Below are 19,572 nucleotides of genomic sequence, written 5' to 3' on the forward strand. Positions count from 1 at the left end.
TTATAGGACACTGTCTAGGTCTACATATTCTCTATACCAGTTATAGAACACTGTCTAGGTCTACATATTCTCTATACCAGTTATAGAACACTGTCTAGGTCCCCAAATTCTCTATACCAGTTATAGAACACTGTCTAGGTCTACATATTCTCTATACCAGTTATAGAACACTGTCTAGGTCTCCATATTCTCTATACCAGTTATAGAACACTGTCTAAGTCCCCAAATTCTCTATACCAGTTATAGAACACTGTCTAGGTCTACATATTCTCTATACCAGTTATAGAATACTGTCTAGGTCTCCATATTCTCTATACCAGTTATAGGACACTGTCTAGGTCTACATATTCTCTATACCAGTTATAGAACACTGTCTAGGTCTACATATTCTCTATACCAGTTATAGAACACTGTCTAGGTCTACATATTCTCTATACCAGTTATAGAACACTGTCTAGGTCTACATATTCTCTATACCAGTTATAGAACACTGTCTAGGTCTACATATTCTCTATACCAGTTATAGAACACTGTCTAGGTCCCCAAATTCTCTATACCAGTTATAGAACACTGTCTAGGTCTACATATTCTCTATACCAGTTATAGAACACTGTCTAGGTCTCCATATTCTCTATACCAGTTATAGAACACTGTCTAAGTCCCCAAATTCTCTATACCAGTTATAGAACACTGTCTAGGTCTACATATTCTCTATACCAGTTATAGAATACTGTCTAGGTCTCCATATTCTCTATACCAGTTATAGGACACTGTCTAGGTCTACATATTCTCTATACCAGTTATAGAACACTGTCTAGGTCTACATATTCTCTATACCAGTTATAGAACACTGTCTAGGTCTACATATTCTCTATACCAGTTATAGAACACTGTCTAGGTCTACATATTCTCTATACCAGTTATAGAACACTGTCTAGGTCTACATATTCTCTATACCAGTTATAGAACACTGTCTAGGTCTACATATTCTCTATACCAGTTATAGAACACTGTCTAGGTCTACATATTCTCTATACCAGTTATAGAACACTGTCTAGGTCCCCAAATTCTCTATACCAGTTATAGAACACTGTCTAGGTCTACATATTCTCTATACCAGTTATAGAACACTGTCTAGGTCTCCATATTCTCTATACCAGTTATAGAACACTGTCTAGGTCCCCAAATTCTCTATACCAGTTATAGAACACTGTCTAGGTCTACATATTCTCTATACCAGTTATAGAATACTGTCTAGGTCTCCATATTCTCTATACCAGTTATAGGACACTGTCTAGGTCTACATATTCTCTATACCAGTTATAGAACACTGTCTAGGTCTACATATTCTCTATACCAGTTATAGAACACTGTCTAGGTCTACATATTCTCTATACCAGTTATAGAACACTGTCTAGGTCTACATATTCTCTATACCAGTTATAGAACACTGTCTAGGTCTACATATTCTCTATACCAGTTATAGAACACTGTCTAGGTCTACATATTCTCTATACCAGTTATAGAACACTGTCTAGGTCTCCATATTCTCTATACCAGTTATAGAACACTCTCTAGGTCCCCATATTCTCTATACCAGTTATAGAACACTGTCTAGGTCTACATATTCTCTATACCAGTTAAAGAACACTGTCTAGGTCTACATATTCTCTATACCAGTTATAGAACACTGTCTAGGTCTCCAAATTCTCTATACCAGTTATAGAACACTGTCTAGGTCCCCATATTCTCTATACCAGTTATAGAACACTGTCTAGGTCTACATATTCTCTATACCAGTTATAGGACACTGTCTAGGTCTACATATTCTCTATACCAGTTATAGAACACTGTCTAGGTCTACATATTCTCTATATCAGTTATAGAACACTGTCTAGGTCTCCATATTCTCTATACCAGTTATAGAACACTGTCTAGGTCCCCAAATTCTCTATACCAGTTATAAAACACTGTCTAGGTCTACATATTCTCAATACCAGTTAAAGAACACTGTCTAGGTCTACATATTCTCTATACCAGTTATAGAACACTGTCTAGGTCTCCAAATTCTCTATACCAGTTATAGAACACTGTCTATGTCTACATATTCTCTATACCAGTTATAGAACACTGTCTAGGTCTACATATTCTCAATACCAGTTAAAGAACACTGTCTAGGTCAACATATTCTCTATACCAGTTATAGAACACTGTCTAGGTCCCCAAATTCTCTATACCAGTTATAGAACACTGTCTAGGTCTACATATTCTCAATACCAGTTAAAGAACACTGTCTAGGTCTACATATTCTCTATACCAGTTATAGAACACTGTCTATGTCTCCAAATTCTCTATACCAGTTATAGAACACTGTCTAGGTCTACATATTCTCTATACCAGTTATAGAACACTGTCTAGGTCTACATATTCTCAATACCAGTTAAAGAACACTGTCTAGGTCAACATATTCTCTATACCAGTTATAGAACACTGTCTAGGTCTACATATTCTCTATACCAGTTAAAGAACACTGTCTAGGTCTACATATTCTCTATACCAGTTATAGAACACTGTCTAGGTCTCCAAATTCTCTATACCAGTTATAGAACACTGTCTAGGTCTACATATTCTCTATACCAGTTATAGAACACTGTCTAAGTCTCCATATTCTCTATACCAGTTATAGAACACTGTCTAGGTCTACATATTCTCTATACCAGTTATAGAACACTGTCTAGGTCTACATATTCTCTATACCAGTTATAGAACACTGTCTAGGTCTCCAAATTCTCTATACCAGTTATAGAACACTGTCTAGGTCTACATATTCTCTATACCAGTTATAGAACACTGTCTAGGTCTCCATATTCTCTATACCAGTTATAGAACACTGTCTAGGTCTACATATTCTCTATACCAGTTATAGAACACTGTCTAGGTCTCCATAATCTCTATACCAGTTATAGAACACTGTCTAGGTCCCCATATTCTCTATACCAGTTATAGAACACTGTCTAGGTCTACATATTCTGTATACCAGTTAAAGAACACTGTCTAGGTCTACATATTCTCTATACAAGTTATAGAACACTGTCTAGGTCTCCAAATTCTCTATACCAGTTATAGAACACTGTCTAGGTCTACATATTCTCAATACCAGTTAAAGAACACTGTCTAGGTCTACATATTCTCTATACCAGTTATAGAACACTGTCTATGTCTCCAAATTCTCTATACCAGTTATAGAACACTGTCTAGGTCTACATATTCTCTATACCAGTTATAGAACACTGTCTAGGTCTACATATTCTCAATACCAGTTAAAGAACACTGTCTAGGTCAACATATTCTCTATACCAGTTATAGAACACTGTCTAGGTCTACATATTCTCTATACCAGTTAAAGAACACTGTCTAGGTCTACATATTCTCTATACCAGTTATAGAACACTGTCTAGGTCTCCAAATTCTCTATACCAGTTATAGAACACTGTCTAGGTCTACATATTCTCTATACCAGTTATAGAACACTGTCTAAGTCTCCATATTCTCTATACCAGTTATAGAACACTGTCTAGGTCTACATATTCTCTATACCAGTTATAGAACACTGTCTAGGTCTACATATTCTCTATACCAGTTATAGAACACTGTCTAGGTCTCCAAATTCTCTATACCAGTTATAGAACACTGTCTAGGTCTACATATTCTCTATACCAGTTATAGAACACTGTCTAGGTCTCCATATTCTCTATACCAGTTATAGAACACTGTCTAGGTCTACATATTCTCTATACCAGTTATAGAACACTGTCTAGGTCTCCATAATCTCTATACCAGTTATAGAACACTGTCTAGGTCCCCATATTCTCTATACCAGTTATAGAACACTGTCTAGGTCTACATATTCTGTATACCAGTTAGAGAACACTGTCTAGGTCTACATATTCTCTATACCAGTTATAGAACACTGTCTAGGTCTCCAAATTCTCTATACCAGTTATAGAACACTGTCTATGTCTACATATTCTCTATACCAGTTATAGAACACTGTCTAGGTCTACATATTCTCAATACCAGTTAAAGAACACTGTCTAGGTCAACATATTCTCTATACCAGTTATAGAACACTGTCTAGGTCCCCAAATTCTCTATACCAGTTATAGAACACTGTCTAGGTCTACATATTCTCAATACCAGTTAAAGAACACTGTCTAGGTCTACATATTCTCTATACCAGTTATAGAACACTGTCTATGTCTCCAAATTCTCTATACCAGTTATAGAACACTGTCTAGGTCTACATATTCTCTATACCAGTTATAGAACACTGTCTAGGTCTACATATTCTCAATACCAGTTAAAGAACACTGTCTAGGTCAACATATTCTCTATACCAGTTATAGAACACTGTCTAGGTCTACATATTCTCTATACCAGTTAAAGAACACTGTCTAGGTCTACATATTCTCTATACCAGTTATAGAACACTGTCTAGGTCTCCAAATTCTCTATACCAGTTATAGAACACTGTCTAGGTCTACATATTCTCTATACCAGTTATAGAACACTGTCTAAGTCTCCATATTCTCTATACCAGTTATAGAACACTGTCTAGGTCTACATATTCTCTATACCAGTTATAGAACACTGTCTAGGTCTACATATTCTCTATACCAGTTATAGAACACTGTCTAGGTCTCCAAATTCTCTATACCAGTTATAGAACACTGTCTAGGTCTACATATTCTCTATACCAGTTATAGAACACTGTCTAGGTCTCCATATTCTCTATACCAGTTATAGAACACTGTCTAGGTCTACATATTCTCTATACCAGTTATAGAACACTGTCTAGGTCTCCATAATCTCTATACCAGTTATAGAACACTGTCTAGGTCCCCATATTCTCTATACCAGTTATAGAACACTGTCTAGGTCTACATATTCTGTATACCAGTTAAAGAACACTGTCTAGGTCTACATATTCTCTATACAAGTTATAGAACACTGTCTAGGTCTCCAAATTCTCTATACCAGTTATAGAACACTGTCTAGGTCTACATATTCTCAATACCAGTTAAAGAACACTGTCTAGGTCTACATATTCTCTATACCAGTTATAGAACACTGTCTATGTCTCCAAATTCTCTATACCAGTTATAGAACACTGTCTAGGTCTACATATTCTCTATACCAGTTATAGAACACTGTCTAGGTCTACATATTCTCAATACCAGTTAAAGAACACTGTCTAGGTCAACATATTCTCTATACCAGTTATAGAACACTGTCTAGGTCTACATATTCTCTATACCAGTTAAAGAACACTGTCTAGGTCTACATATTCTCTATACCAGTTATAGAACACTGTCTAGGTCTCCAAATTCTCTATACCAGTTATAGAACACTGTCTAGGTCTACATATTCTCTATACCAGTTATAGAACACTGTCTAAGTCTCCATATTCTCTATACCAGTTATAGAACACTGTCTAGGTCTACATATTCTCTATACCAGTTATAGAACACTGTCTAGGTCTACATATTCTCTATACCAGTTATAGAACACTGTCTAGGTCTCCAAATTCTCTATACCAGTTATAGAACACTGTCTAGGTCTACATATTCTCTATACCAGTTATAGAACACTGTCTAGGTCTCCATATTCTCTATACCAGTTATAGAACACTGTCTAGGTCTACATATTCTCTATACCAGTTATAGAACACTGTCTAGGTCTCCATAATCTCTATACCAGTTATAGAACACTGTCTAGGTCCCCATATTCTCTATACCAGTTATAGAACACTGTCTAGGTCTACATATTCTGTATACCAGTTAAAGAACACTGTCTAGGTCTACATATTCTCTATACCAGTTATAGAACACTGTCTAGGTCTCCAAATTCTCTATACCAGTTATAGAACACTGTCTAGGTCTACATATTCTCTATACCAGTTATAGAACACTGTCTAGGTCTCCATATTCTCTATACCAGTTATAGAACACTGTCTAGGTCTACATATTCTCTATACCAGTTAAAGAACACTGTCTAGGTCTACATATTCTCTATACCAGTTATAGAACACTGTCTAGGTCTCCAAATTCTCTATACCAGTTATAGAACACTGTCTAGGTCTACATATTCTCTATACCAGTTATAGAACACTGTCTAGGTCTCCATATTCTCTATACCAGTTATAGAACACTGTCTAGGTCTACATATTCTCTATACCAGTTATAGAACACTGTCTAGGTCTACATATTCTCTATACCAGTTATAGAACACTGTCTAGGTCTCCAAATTCTCTATACCAGTTATAGAACACTGTCTAGGTCTACATATTCTCTATACCAGTTATAGAACACTGTCTAGGTCTCCATATTCTCTATACCAGTTATAGAACACTGTCTAGGTCTACATATTCTCTATACCAGTTATAGAACACTGTCTAGGTCTCCATAATCTCTATACCAGTTATAGAACACTGTCTAGGTCCCCATATTCTCTATACCAGTTATAGAACACTGTCTAGGTCTACATATTCTGTATACCAGTTAAAGAACACTGTCTAGGTCTACATATTCTCTATACAAGTTATAGAACACTGTCTAGGTCTCCAAATTCTCTATACCAGTTATAGAACACTGTCTAGGTCTACATATTCTCAATACCAGTTAAAGAACACTGTCTAGGTCTACATATTCTCTATACCAGTTATAGAACACTGTCTATGTCTCCAAATTCTCTATACCAGTTATAGAACACTGTCTAGGTCTACATATTCTCTATACCAGTTATAGAACACTGTCTAGGTCTACATATTCTCAATACCAGTTAAAGAACACTGTCTAGGTCAACATATTCTCTATACCAGTTATAGAACACTGTCTAGGTCTACATATTCTCTATACCAGTTAAAGAACACTGTCTAGGTCTACATATTCTCTATACCAGTTATAGAACACTGTCTAGGTCTCCAAATTCTCTATACCAGTTATAGAACACTGTCTAGGTCCCCATATTCTCTATACCAGTTATAGAACACTGTCTAGGTCTACATATTCTCTATACCAGTTATAGAACACTGTCTAGGTCCCCATATTCTCTATACCAGTTATAGAACACTGTCTAGGTCTACATATTCTCTATACCAGTTATAGAACACTGTCTAGGTCCCCATATTCTCTATACCAGTTATAGAACACTGTCTAGGTCTACATATTCTCTATACCAGTTATAGAACACTGTCTAGGTCCCCAAATTCTCTATACCAGTTATAGAACACTGTCTAGGTCTACATATTCTCTATACCAGTTATAGAACACTGTCTAGGTCTCCATATTCTCTATACCAGTTATAGAACACTGTCTAGGTCCCCAAATTCTCTATACCAGTTATAGAACACTGTCTAGGTCTACATATTCTCTATACCAGTTATAGAACACTGTCTAGGTCTCCATATTCTCTATACCAGTTATAGAACACTGTCTAGGTCTACATATTCTCTATACCAGTTATAGAACACTGTCTAGGTCTACATATTCTCTATACCAGTTATAGAACACTGTCTAGGTCTACATATTCTCTATACCAGTTATAGAACACTGTCTAGGTCTACATATTCTCTATACCAGTTATAGAACACTGTCTAGGTCTACATATTCTCTATACCAGTTATAGGACACTGTCTAGGTCTACATATTCTCTATACCAGTTATAGAACACTGTCTAGGTCTACATATTCTCTATATCAGTTATAGAACACTGTCTAGGTCTCCATATTCTCTATACCAGTTATAGAACACTGTCTAGGTCCCCAAATTCTCTATACCAGTTATAGAACACTGTCTAGGTCTACATATTCTCAATACCAGTTAAAGAACACTGTCTAGGTCTACATATTCTCTATACCAGTTATAGAACACTGTCTAGGTCTCCAAATTCTCTATACCAGTTATAGAACACTGTCTATGTCTACATATTCTCTATACCAGTTATAGAACACTGTCTAGGTCTACATATTCTCAATACCAGTTAAAGAACACTGTCTAGGTCAACATATTCTCTATACCAGTTATAGAACACTGTCTAGGTCCCCAAATTCTCTATACCAGTTATAGAACACTGTCTAGGTCTACATATTCTCAATACCAGTTAAAGAACACTGTCTAGGTCTACATATTCTCTATACCAGTTATAGAACACTGTCTATGTCTCCAAATTCTCTATACCAGTTATAGAACACTGTCTAGGTCTACATATTCTCTATACCAGTTATAGAACACTGTCTAGGTCTACATATTCTCAATACCAGTTAAAGAACACTGTCTAGGTCAACATATTCTCTATACCAGTTATAGAACACTGTCTAGGTCTACATATTCTCTATACCAGTTAAAGAACACTGTCTAGGTCTACATATTCTCTATACCAGTTATAGAACACTGTCTAGGTCTCCAAATTCTCTATACCAGTTATAGAACACTGTCTAGGTCTACATATTCTCTATACCAGTTATAGAACACTGTCTAAGTCTCCATATTCTCTATACCAGTTATAGAACACTGTCTAGGTCTACATATTCTCTATACCAGTTATAGAACACTGTCTAGGTCTACATATTCTCTATACCAGTTATAGAACACTGTCTAGGTCTCCAAATTCTCTATACCAGTTATAGAACACTGTCTAGGTCTACATATTCTCTATACCAGTTATAGAACACTGTCTAGGTCTCCATATTCTCTATACCAGTTATAGAACACTGTCTAGGTCTACATATTCTCTATACCAGTTATAGAACACTGTCTAGGTCTCCATAATCTCTATACCAGTTATAGAACACTGTCTAGGTCCCCATATTCTCTATACCAGTTATAGAACACTGTCTAGGTCTACATATTCTGTATACCAGTTAAAGAACACTGTCTAGGTCTACATATTCTCTATACAAGTTATAGAACACTGTCTAGGTCTCCAAATTCTCTATACCAGTTATAGAACACTGTCTAGGTCTACATATTCTCAATACCAGTTAAAGAACACTGTCTAGGTCTACATATTCTCTATACCAGTTATAGAACACTGTCTATGTCTCCAAATTCTCTATACCAGTTATAGAACACTGTCTAGGTCTACATATTCTCTATACCAGTTATAGAACACTGTCTAGGTCTACATATTCTCAATACCAGTTAAAGAACACTGTCTAGGTCAACATATTCTCTATACCAGTTATAGAACACTGTCTAGGTCTACATATTCTCTATACCAGTTAAAGAACACTGTCTAGGTCTACATATTCTCTATACCAGTTATAGAACACTGTCTAGGTCTCCAAATTCTCTATACCAGTTATAGAACACTGTCTAGGTCTACATATTCTCTATACCAGTTATAGAACACTGTCTAAGTCTCCATATTCTCTATACCAGTTATAGAACACTGTCTAGGTCTACATATTCTCTATACCAGTTATAGAACACTGTCTAGGTCTACATATTCTCTATACCAGTTATAGAACACTGTCTAGGTCTCCAAATTCTCTATACCAGTTATAGAACACTGTCTAGGTCTACATATTCTCTATACCAGTTATAGAACACTGTCTAGGTCTCCATATTCTCTATACCAGTTATAGAACACTGTCTAGGTCTACATATTCTCTATACCAGTTATAGAACACTGTCTAGGTCTCCATAATCTCTATACCAGTTATAGAACACTGTCTAGGTCCCCATATTCTCTATACCAGTTATAGAACACTGTCTAGGTCTACATATTCTGTATACCAGTTAAAGAACACTGTCTAGGTCTACATATTCTCTATACCAGTTATAGAACACTGTCTAGGTCTCCAAATTCTCTATACCAGTTATAGAACACTGTCTATGTCTACATATTCTCTATACCAGTTATAGAACACTGTCTAGGTCTACATATTCTCAATACCAGTTAAAGAACACTGTCTAGGTCAACATATTCTCTATACCAGTTATAGAACACTGTCTAGGTCCCCAAATTCTCTATACCAGTTATAGAACACTGTCTAGGTCTACATATTCTCAATACCAGTTAAAGAACACTGTCTAGGTCTACATATTCTCTATACCAGTTATAGAACACTGTCTATGTCTCCAAATTCTCTATACCAGTTATAGAACACTGTCTAGGTCTACATATTCTCTATACCAGTTATAGAACACTGTCTAGGTCTACATATTCTCAATACCAGTTAAAGAACACTGTCTAGGTCAACATATTCTCTATACCAGTTATAGAACACTGTCTAGGTCTACATATTCTCTATACCAGTTAAAGAACACTGTCTAGGTCTACATATTCTCTATACCAGTTATAGAACACTGTCTAGGTCTCCAAATTCTCTATACCAGTTATAGAACACTGTCTAGGTCTACATATTCTCTATACCAGTTATAGAACACTGTCTAAGTCTCCATATTCTCTATACCAGTTATAGAACACTGTCTAGGTCTACATATTCTCTATACCAGTTATAGAACACTGTCTAGGTCTACATATTCTCTATACCAGTTATAGAACACTGTCTAGGTCTCCAAATTCTCTATACCAGTTATAGAACACTGTCTAGGTCTACATATTCTCTATACCAGTTATAGAACACTGTCTAGGTCTCCATATTCTCTATACCAGTTATAGAACACTGTCTAGGTCTACATATTCTCTATACCAGTTATAGAACACTGTCTAGGTCTCCATAATCTCTATACCAGTTATAGAACACTGTCTAGGTCCCCATATTCTCTATACCAGTTATAGAACACTGTCTAGGTCTACATATTCTGTATACCAGTTAAAGAACACTGTCTAGGTCTACATATTCTCTATACAAGTTATAGAACACTGTCTAGGTCTCCAAATTCTCTATACCAGTTATAGAACACTGTCTAGGTCTACATATTCTCAATACCAGTTAAAGAACACTGTCTAGGTCTACATATTCTCTATACCAGTTATAGAACACTGTCTATGTCTCCAAATTCTCTATACCAGTTATAGAACACTGTCTAGGTCTACATATTCTCTATACCAGTTATAGAACACTGTCTAGGTCTACATATTCTCAATACCAGTTAAAGAACACTGTCTAGGTCAACATATTCTCTATACCAGTTATAGAACACTGTCTAGGTCTACATATTCTCTATACCAGTTAAAGAACACTGTCTAGGTCTACATATTCTCTATACCAGTTATAGAACACTGTCTAGGTCTCCAAATTCTCTATACCAGTTATAGAACACTGTCTAGGTCTACATATTCTCTATACCAGTTATAGAACACTGTCTAAGTCTCCATATTCTCTATACCAGTTATAGAACACTGTCTAGGTCTACATATTCTCTATACCAGTTATAGAACACTGTCTAGGTCTACATATTCTCTATACCAGTTATAGAACACTGTCTAGGTCTCCAAATTCTCTATACCAGTTATAGAACACTGTCTAGGTCTACATATTCTCTATACCAGTTATAGAACACTGTCTAGGTCTCCATATTCTCTATACCAGTTATAGAACACTGTCTAGGTCTACATATTCTCTATACCAGTTATAGAACACTGTCTAGGTCTCCATAATCTCTATACCAGTTATAGAACACTGTCTAGGTCCCCATATTCTCTATACCAGTTATAGAACACTGTCTAGGTCTACATATTCTGTATACCAGTTAAAGAACACTGTCTAGGTCTACATATTCTCTATACCAGTTATAGAACACTGTCTAGGTCTCCAAATTCTCTATACCAGTTATAGAACACTGTCTAGGTCTACATATTCTCTATACCAGTTATAGAACACTGTCTAGGTCTCCATATTCTCTATACCAGTTATAGAACACTGTCTAGGTCTACATATTCTCTATACCAGTTAAAGAACACTGTCTAGGTCTACATATTCTCTATACCAGTTATAGAACACTGTCTAGGTCTCCAAATTCTCTATACCAGTTATAGAACACTGTCTAGGTCTACATATTCTCTATACCAGTTATAGAACACTGTCTAAGTCTCCATATTCTCTATACCAGTTATAGAACACTGTCTAGGTCTACATATTCTCTATACCAGTTATAGAACACTGTCTAGGTCTACATATTCTCTATACCAGTTATAGAACACTGTCTAGGTCTCCAAATTCTCTATACCAGTTATAGAACACTGTCTAGGTCTACATATTCTCTATACCAGTTATAGAACACTGTCTAGGTCTCCATATTCTCTATACCAGTTATAGAACACTGTCTAGGTCTACATATTCTCTATACCAGTTATAGAACACTGTCTAGGTCTCCATAATCTCTATACCAGTTATAGAACACTGTCTAGGTCCCCATATTCTCTATACCAGTTATAGAACACTGTCTAGGTCTACATATTCTGTATACCAGTTAAAGAACACTGTCTAGGTCTACATATTCTCTATACAAGTTATAGAACACTGTCTAGGTCTCCAAATTCTCTATACCAGTTATAGAACACTGTCTAGGTCTACATATTCTCAATACCAGTTAAAGAACACTGTCTAGGTCTACATATTCTCTATACCAGTTATAGAACACTGTCTATGTCTCCAAATTCTCTATACCAGTTATAGAACACTGTCTAGGTCTACATATTCTCTATACCAGTTATAGAACACTGTCTAGGTCTACATATTCTCAATACCAGTTAAAGAACACTGTCTAGGTCAACATATTCTCTATACCAGTTATAGAACACTGTCTAGGTCTACATATTCTCTATACCAGTTAAAGAACACTGTCTAGGTCTACATATTCTCTATACCAGTTATAGAACACTGTCTAGGTCTCCAAATTCTCTATACCAGTTATAGAACACTGTCTAGGTCTACATATTCTCTATACCAGTTATAGAACACTGTCTAAGTCTCCATATTCTCTATACCAGTTATAGAACACTGTCTAGGTCTACATATTCTCTATACCAGTTATAGAACACTGTCTAGGTCTACATATTCTCTATACCAGTTATAGAACACTGTCTAGGTCTCCAAATTCTCTATACCAGTTATAGAACACTGTCTAGGTCTACATATTCTCTATACCAGTTATAGAACACTGTCTAGGTCTCCATATTCTCTATACCAGTTATAGAACACTGTCTAGGTCTACATATTCTCTATACCAGTTATAGAACACTGTCTAGGTCTCCATAATCTCTATACCAGTTATAGAACACTGTCTAGGTCCCCATATTCTCTATACCAGTTATAGAACACTGTCTAGGTCTACATATTCTGTATACCAGTTAAAGAACACTGTCTAGGTCTACATATTCTCTATACCAGTTATAGAACACTGTCTAGGTCTCCAAATTCTCTATACCAGTTATAGAACACTGTCTAGGTCTACATATTCTCTATACCAGTTATAGAACACTGTCTAGGTCTCCATATTCTCTATACCAGTTATAGAACACTGTCTAGGTCTACATATTCTCTATACCAGTTATAGAACACTGTCTAGGTCTACATATTCTCTATACCAGTTATAGGACACTGTCTAGGTCTACATATTCTCTATACCAGTTATAGAACACTGTCTAGGTCTCCATATTCTCTATACCAGTTATAGAACACTCTCTAGGTCTCCATATTCTCTATACCAGTTATAGAACACTGTCTAGGTCTCCATATTCTCTATACCAGTTATAGAACACTGTCTAGGTCTACATATTCTCTATACCAGTTAAAGAACACTGTCTAGGTCTACATATTCTCTATACCAGTTATAGAACACTGTCTAGGTCTCCAAATTCTCTATACCAGTTATAGAACACTGTCTAGGTCTACATATTCTCTATACCAGTTATAGAACACTGTCTAAGTCTCCATATTCTCTATACCAGTTATAGAACACTGTCTAGGTCTACATATTCTCTATACCAGTTATAGAACACTGTCTAGGTCTACATATTCTCTATACCAGTTATAGAACACTGTCTAGGTCTCCAAATTCTCTATACCAGTTATAGAACACTGTCTAGGTCTACATATTCTCTATACCAGTTATAGAACACTGTCTAGGTCTCCATATTCTCTATACCAGTTATAGAACACTGTCTAGGTCTACATATTCTCTATACCAGTTATAGAACACTGTCTAGGTCTCCATAATCTCTATACCAGTTATAGAACACTGTCTAGGTCCCCATATTCTCTATACCAGTTATAGAACACTGTCTAGGTCTACATATTCTGTATACCAGTTAAAGAACACTGTCTAGGTCTACATATTCTCTATACAAGTTATAGAACACTGTCTAGGTCTCCAAATTCTCTATACCAGTTATAGAACACTGTCTAGGTCTACATATTCTCAATACCAGTTAAAGAACACTGTCTAGGTCTACATATTCTCTATACCAGTTATAGAACACTGTCTATGTCTCCAAATTCTCTATACCAGTTATAGAACACTGTCTAGGTCTACATATTCTCTATACCAGTTATAGAACACTGTCTAGGTCTACATATTCTCAATACCAGTTAAAGAACACTGTCTAGGTCAACATATTCTCTATACCAGTTATAGAACACTGTCTAGGTCTACATATTCTCTATACCAGTTAAAGAACACTGTCTAGGTCTACATATTCTCTATACCAGTTATAGAACACTGTCTAGGTCTCCAAATTCTCTATACCAGTTATAGAACACTGTCTAGGTCTACATATTCTCTATACCAGTTATAGAACACTGTCTAAGTCTCCATATTCTCTATACCAGTTATAGAACACTGTCTAGGTCTACATATTCTCTATACCAGTTATAGAACACTGTCTAGGTCTACATATTCTCTATACCAGTTATAGAACACTGTCTAGGTCTCCAAATTCTCTATACCAGTTATAGAACACTGTCTAGGTCTACATATTCTCTATACCAGTTATAGAACACTGTCTAGGTCTCCATATTCTCTATACCAGTTATAGAACACTGTCTAGGTCTACATATTCTCTATACCAGTTATAGAACACTGTCTAGGTCTCCATAATCTCTATACCAGTTATAGAACACTGTCTAGGTCCCCATATTCTCTATACCAGTTATAGAACACTGTCTAGGTCTACATATTCTCTATACCAGTTAAAGAACACTGTCTAGGTCTACATATTCTCTATACCAGTTATAGAACACTGTCTAGGTCTCCAAATTCTCTATACCAGTTATAGAACACTGTCTAGGTCTACATATTCTCTATACCAGTTATAGAACACTGTCTAGGTCTCCATATTCTCTATACCAGTTATAGAACACTGTCTAGGTCTACATATTCTCTATACCAGTTATAGAACACTGTCTAGGTCTACATATTCTCTATACCAGTTATAGGACACTGTCTAGGTCTACATATTCTCTATACCAGTTATAGAACACTGTCTAGGTCTCCATATTCTCTATACCAGTTATAGAACACTCTCTAGGTCCCCATATTCTCTATACCAGTTATAGAACACTGTCTAGGTCTACATATTCTCTATACCAGTTAAAGAACACTGTCTAGGTCTACATATTCTCTATACCAGTTATAGAACACTGTCTAGGTCTCCAAATTCTCTATACCAGTTATAGAACACTGTCTAGGTCCCCATATTCTCTATACCAGTTATAGAACACTGTCTAGGTCTACATATTCTCTATACCAGTTATAGGACACTGTCTAGGTCTACATATTCTCTATACCAGTTATAGAACACTGTCTTGGTCTACATATTCTCTATACCAGTTATAGAACACTGTCTAGGTCTCCATATTCTCTATACCAGTTATAGAACACTGTCTAGGTCCCCAAATTCTCTATACCAGTTATAGAACACTGTCTAGGTCTACATATTCTCAATACCAGTTAAAGAACACTGTCTAGGTCTACATATTCTCTATACCAGTTATAGAACACTGTCTAGGTCTCCAAATTCTCTATACCAGTTATAGAACACTGTCTAGGTCTACATATTCTCAATACCAGTTAAAGAACACTGTCTAGGTCAACATATTCTCTATACCAGTTATAGAACACTGTCTAGGTCCCCAAATTCTCTATACCAGTTATAGAACACTGTCTAGGTCTACATATTCTCAATACCAGTTAAAGAACACTGTCTAGGTCTACATATTCTCTATACCAGTTATAGAACACTGTCTATGTCTCCAAATTCTCTATACCAGTTATAGAACACTGTCTAGGTCTACATATTCTCTATACCAGTTATAGAACACTGTCTAGGTCTACATATTCTCAATACCAGTTAAAGAACACTGTCTAGGTCAACATATTCTCTATACCAGTTATAGAACACTGTCTAGGTCTACATATTCTCTATACCAGTTAAAGAACACTGTCTAGGTCTACATATTCTCTATACCAGTTATAGAACACTGTCTAGGTCTCCAAATTCTCTATACCAGTTATAGAACACTGTCTAGGTCTACATATTCTCTATACCAGTTATAGAACACTGTCTAAGTCTCCATATTCTCTATACCAGTTATAGAACACTGTCTAGGTCTACATATTCTCTATACCAGTTATAGAACACTGTCTAGGTCTCCAAATTCTCTATACCAGTTATAGAACACTGTCTAGGTCCCCATATTCTCTATACCAGTTATAGAACACTGTCTAGGTCTACATATTCTCTATACCAGTTATAGGACACTGTCTAGGTCTACATATTCTCTATACCAGTTATAGAACACTGTCTTGGTCTACATATTCTCTATACCAGTTATAGAACACTGTCTAGGTCTCCATATTCTCTATACCAGTTATAGAACACTGTCTAGGTCCCCAAATTCTCTATACCAGTTATAGAACACTGTCTAGGTCTACATATTCTCAATACCAGTTAAAGAACACTGTCTAGGTCTACATATTCTCTATACCAGTTATAGAACACTGTCTAGGTCTCCAAATTCTCTATACCAGTTATAGAACACTGTCTAGGTCTACATATTCTCTATACCAGTTTTAGAACACTGTCTAGGTCTACATATTCTCAATACCAGTTAAAGAACACTGTCTAGGTCAACATATTCTCTATACCAGTTATAGAACACTGTCTAGGTCCCCAAATTCTCTATACCAGTTATAGAACACTGTCTAGGTCTACATATTCTCTATACCAGTTAAAGAACACTGTCTAGGTCTACATATTCTCTATACCAGTTATAGAACACTGTCTAGGTCTCCAAATTCTCTATACCAGTTATAGAACACTGTCTAGGTCCCCATATTCTCTATACCAGTTATAGAACACTGTCTAGGTCTACATATTCTCTATACCAGTTATAGGACACTGTCTAGGTCTACATATTCTCTATACCAGTTATAGAACACTGTCTAGGTCTACATATTCTCTATACCAGTTATAGAACACTGTCTAGGTCTCCATATTCTCTATACCAGTTATAGAACACTGTCTAGGTCCCCAAATTCTCTATACCAGTTATAGAACACTGTCTAGGTCTACATATTCTCAATACCAGTTAAAGAACACTGTCTAGGTCTACATATTCTCTATACCAGTTATAGAACACTGTCTAGGTCTCCAAATTCTCTATACCAGTTATAGAACACTGTCTAGGTCTACATATTCTCTATACCAGTTATAGAACACTGTCTAGGTCTACATATTCTCAATACCAGTTAAAGAACACTGTCTAGGTCAACATATTCTCTATACCAGTTATAGAACACTGTCTAGGTCCCCAAATTCTCTATACCAGTTATAGAACACTGTCTAGGTCTACATATTCTCAATACCAGTTAAAGAACACTGTCTAGGTCTACATATTCTCTATACCAGTTATAGAACACTGTCTATGTCTCCAAATTCTCTATACCAGTTATAGAACACTGTCTAGGTCTACATATTCTCTATACCAGTTATAGAACACTGTCTAGGTCTACATATTCTCAATACCAGTTAAAGAACACTGTCTAGGTCAACATATTCTCTATACCAGTTATAGAACACTGTCTAGGTCTACATATTCTCTATACCAGTTAAAGAACACTGTCTAGGTCTACATATTCTCTATACCAGTTATAGAACACTGTCTAGGTCTCCAAATTCTCTATACCAGTTATAGAACACTGTCTAGGTCTACATATTCTCTATACCAGTTATAGAACACTGTCTAAGTCTCCATATTCTCTATACCAGTTATAGAACACTGTCTAGGTCTACATATTCTCTATACCAGTTATAGAACACTGTCTAGGTCTACATATTCTCTATACCAGTTATAGAACACTGTCTAGGTCTCCAAATTCTCTATACCAGTTATAGAACACTGTCTAGGTCTACATATTCTCTATACCAGTTATAGAACACTGTCTAGGTCTCCATATTCTCTATACCAGTTATAGAACACTGTCTAGGTCTACATATTCTCTATACCAGTTATAGAACACTGTCTAGGTCTCCATAATCTCTATACCAGTTATAGAACACTGTCTAGGTCCCCATATTCTCTATACCAGTTATAGAACACTGTCTAGGTCTACATATTCTGTATACCAGTTAAAGAACACTGTCTAGGTCTACATATTCTCTATACCAGTTATAGAACACTGTCTAGGTCTCCAAATTCTCTATACCAGTTATAGAACACTGTCTAGGTCTACATATTCTCTATACCAGTTATAGAACACTGTCTAGGTCTCCATATTCTCTATACCAGTTATAGAACACTGTCTAGGTCTACATATTCTCTATACCAGTTATAGAACACTGTCTAGGTCTACATATTCTCTATACCAGTTATAGGACACTGTCTAGGTCTACATATTCTCTATACCAGTTATAGAACACTGTCTAGGTCTCCATATTCTCTATACCAGTTATAGAACACTCTCTAGGTCCCCATATTCTCTATACCAGTTATAGAACACTGTCTAGGTCTACATATTCTCTATACCAGTTAAAGAACACTGTCTAGGTCTACATATTCTCTATACCAGTTATAGAACACTGTCTAGGTCTCCAAATTCTCTATACCAGTTATAGAACACTGTCTAGGTCCCCATATTCTCTATACCAGTTATAGAACACTGTCTAGGTCTACATATTCTCTATACCAGTTATAGGACACTGTCTAGGTCTACATATTCTCTATACCAGTTATAGAACACTGTCTTGGTCTACATATTCTCTATACCAGTTATAGAACACTGTCTAGGTCTCCATATTCTCTATACCAGTTATAGAACACTGTCTAGGTCCCCAAATTCTCTATACCAGTTATAGAACACTGTCTAGGTCTACATATTCTCAATACCAGTTAAAGAACACTGTCTAGGTCTACATATTCTCTATACCAGTTATAGAACACTGTCTAGGTCTCCAAATTCTCTTTACCAGTTATAGAACACTGTCTAGGTCTACATATTCTCTATACCAGTTTTAGAACACTGTCTAGGTCTACATATTCTCAATACCAGTTAAAGAACACTGTCTAGGTCAACATATTCTCTATACCAGTTATAGAACACT

Source organism: Salmo salar, chromosome 01 (assembly GCF_965601325.2).
Source record: "Salmo salar chromosome 01, fSalSal1, whole genome shotgun sequence".
NCBI classification, from domain to species: Eukaryota; Metazoa; Chordata; class Actinopteri; order Salmoniformes; family Salmonidae; genus Salmo; species Salmo salar.